Source organism: Oratosquilla oratoria, chromosome 26 (assembly GCF_046742065.1).
Source record: "Oratosquilla oratoria isolate Oo_2021 chromosome 26, ASM4674206v1, whole genome shotgun sequence".
Lineage (NCBI taxonomy): Eukaryota > Metazoa > Arthropoda > Malacostraca > Stomatopoda > Squillidae > Oratosquilla > Oratosquilla oratoria.
The window spans coordinates 23,637,556-23,640,055 of record NC_134802.1 but is presented as its reverse complement, the minus strand read 5'-3'; the positions used below and the strand labels follow the sequence as shown (position 1 = coordinate 23,640,055).

The following is a 2,500-nucleotide window of genomic DNA, read 5'->3' as shown; positions in this document are numbered from 1 at the left end:
GGAAATGGGCACGTGAGCGGGGCGGGGCGGAAAGGTGAAGGGTGGAGTAGGGTGGGTGTGGGAGAGCGGAGGGGATGGGTAGGGGTTCTTAGGGACGGCCGAGACTCACTTCGTCACGAAGTTCGCACGCCACTGTATGTCGTTCTTAGGTAAATATTCCCCAAAACAATGTACTCCGGGCTCCCTCAGGGGACCTAAGGAGGGTCCGGAGAAGGGTGGAGGGGAGGGATGGAGGGGCGGGAGGGGTGGGGAGGGATAAAGGGGGGGAGGCAGCAAACTTTAAAAAACCTGAGCGAGGAATTCACTTTGAAATTTCCGCTCCTATGCTTTTGAAAGCCCACCACCACCACCACCACCACAGACGAACTCTTCCGTTCTTCGGCGCGCGAAGTCGCCGCCAAGAACCTTCCAGGGGAAAGAAACCCGAACGGACGCGAGGAGGTGGTACTACTACCGGACACGGTGGTGTGCTGGCGTTTCGCTCGAACTTCGTCGTCGTCGTTGTTGTCGTTGTCGACCACCAGCTGCCCTCGGCAAGGGCCGGACACGCAACAACACGACTTTCCCGGGCGACGCGCACAGAGCCACTGACGTTCATAAAGGCCTGCGACCACAGCCTGCTAGCCTCCCGACCAACACCACTACTCCCTCACTCACGCGCTCGAACGGTGTGCGTGCGTGTGTGCGTGCTTGCATATATATATGTGTGTGTGTGTGTGTGTGTGTGTGTGTGTGTGTGTGTGTGTGTGTGTGTGTGTGTGTGTGTGTGTACGTATGAGTGTGTGGAGGTATGCATGTGTGTGTGTGTGTGTGTGTGTGTGTGTGTGTGTGTGTGTGTGTGTGTGTGTGTGTGTGTGTGTGTGTGTGTGTGTGTGTGTGTGTGTGTGTGTGTGTGTGTGTGTGTGTGTGTGTGTGTGTGTAGGTATGCATGTGTGGAGGTATTTATGTGTGGAGGTGTGTGTGTGTGTGTGTGTGTGTGTGTGTGTGTGTGTGTGTGTGTGTGTGTGTGTGTGTGTGTGTGTGTGTGTGTGTGTGTGCGTGTGTACGTGCCCATGTATCTTTGCCTGTGTCCGTCTGCCCGTCGGTCTGTCTGTCTATCTGCACTGCACTTAAGATCTTGTGACCCATCCCCCCACTGCCCCCGTAAACTTCCTAGCCCCCTCTTATTACCCACCCTCTCCCCCTCTTCCCCCTCCTCTCCCTCCACCCCCTCACCCTCACCCCCTCACCTTGATACAAGCAAGAGCCCAGTGTCCTAGTCTTAAAACCCTGTAAGTTACCAGTAACCCTCTTTTGATATTTTATTCTGGTTATCGCCAGGTGATTTTATTCAGTCCACAGATGTCCTTCCTGCGAACTGGAATACTGACTCTATGTTGAAAAAATCCACAAAACATATGCACGTCACCGTGTTTAAGGTGCAAGACAATGTAAACAAACCGTATCCGTCACCGAATTGAAGGGGTAGACTACTTGGTGGCACTGTGCCACACCTACGTGGCACCGTCCCTCATGCTTCCGTGAAATTTCAATATGCATGACGATTGCACGTTAGAGCCAGGCACCGTCATGCCCTCAGCTGTGGCGACGACGTGGTCCACAATCATGCAGTCATGCGGTTATGTTTACACTTCGTTCTCACCCTCTTCCTCACCCTGACGCACTTATTCATTCTATTCTGGTCTGGCGTCAGGTGGTTCTTTTGCTAAAATGAGGCGTTATAGCAAACGGGATAGGGTCTTCTCAAGGAATGCAGTCCCTTAGGAGGTGTGGGTGGGGGCGGGAGTTTACACTATATAGTGGAATGACCCTCACAATATATATATATATATATATATATATAATATATATATATATGTAAGTATATAGATATGTATGTATATATATTATATATATATATATATATATATATATATATATATATATATATATATATATACACTTTAGGGATTTTATTATGGTGGGCATTTGAGGACTCGACACTCACCTCAGAGTCTTGCTCTGAATAAAATCAACCGACATCAGCCAAAACCAAAATGTAAAAAGTGTGCCACCTTACCTCAGCACGCGTGACGCTAGCCAAAATTAAAAAAAAACAAAGACCGCCATCACATGAATTTTTTTTTTACTAACTCGACACATAAGGATTTAATTCTGGCTAACGCCAGACGATTTTATTCAGCCGAAAGAGGCCCCTCTTTACTGACCGGGCTTACACCATGATGGGTGTAACCACCCGTGCCCTGTATGCTCGGATAGCCTGGTATGTGGTAGTCATTGGTTACACTTGAGGATCGAATACAGGTGTGTGTGTGTGTGTGTGTGTGTGTGTGTGTGTGTGTGTGTGTGTGTGTGTGTGTGTGTGTGTGTGTGTGTGTGTGTGTGTGCGTGTAAGTGTGAGTGTGTGTGTGTGTGTGTGTGTGTGTGTGTGTGTGTGTGTGTGTGTGTGTGTGTGTGTGTGTGTGTGTGTGTGTGTGTGTGTGTGTGTGTGTGTGTGTGT

The 2,500-nt window shown here is 49.4% G+C and overlaps 1 protein-coding gene across 4 annotated transcripts in view; it reads right to left on the bottom strand.

The window, feature by feature from the left end:
• Positions 1-636, bottom strand: part of LOC143039420 (agrin-like) — a 375,875-nt gene extending 375,239 nt beyond the window's left edge. For all 4 annotated transcript variants that reach the window (XM_076209437.1, XM_076209440.1, XM_076209439.1 and 1 more), the window contains exon 1: positions 455-636. The gene's annotated coding sequence lies outside the window, so the exon portion shown is untranslated. The remainder of the gene's footprint in view (positions 1-454) is intronic.
• Positions 637-2,500: the final 1,864 nt, after the last annotated feature.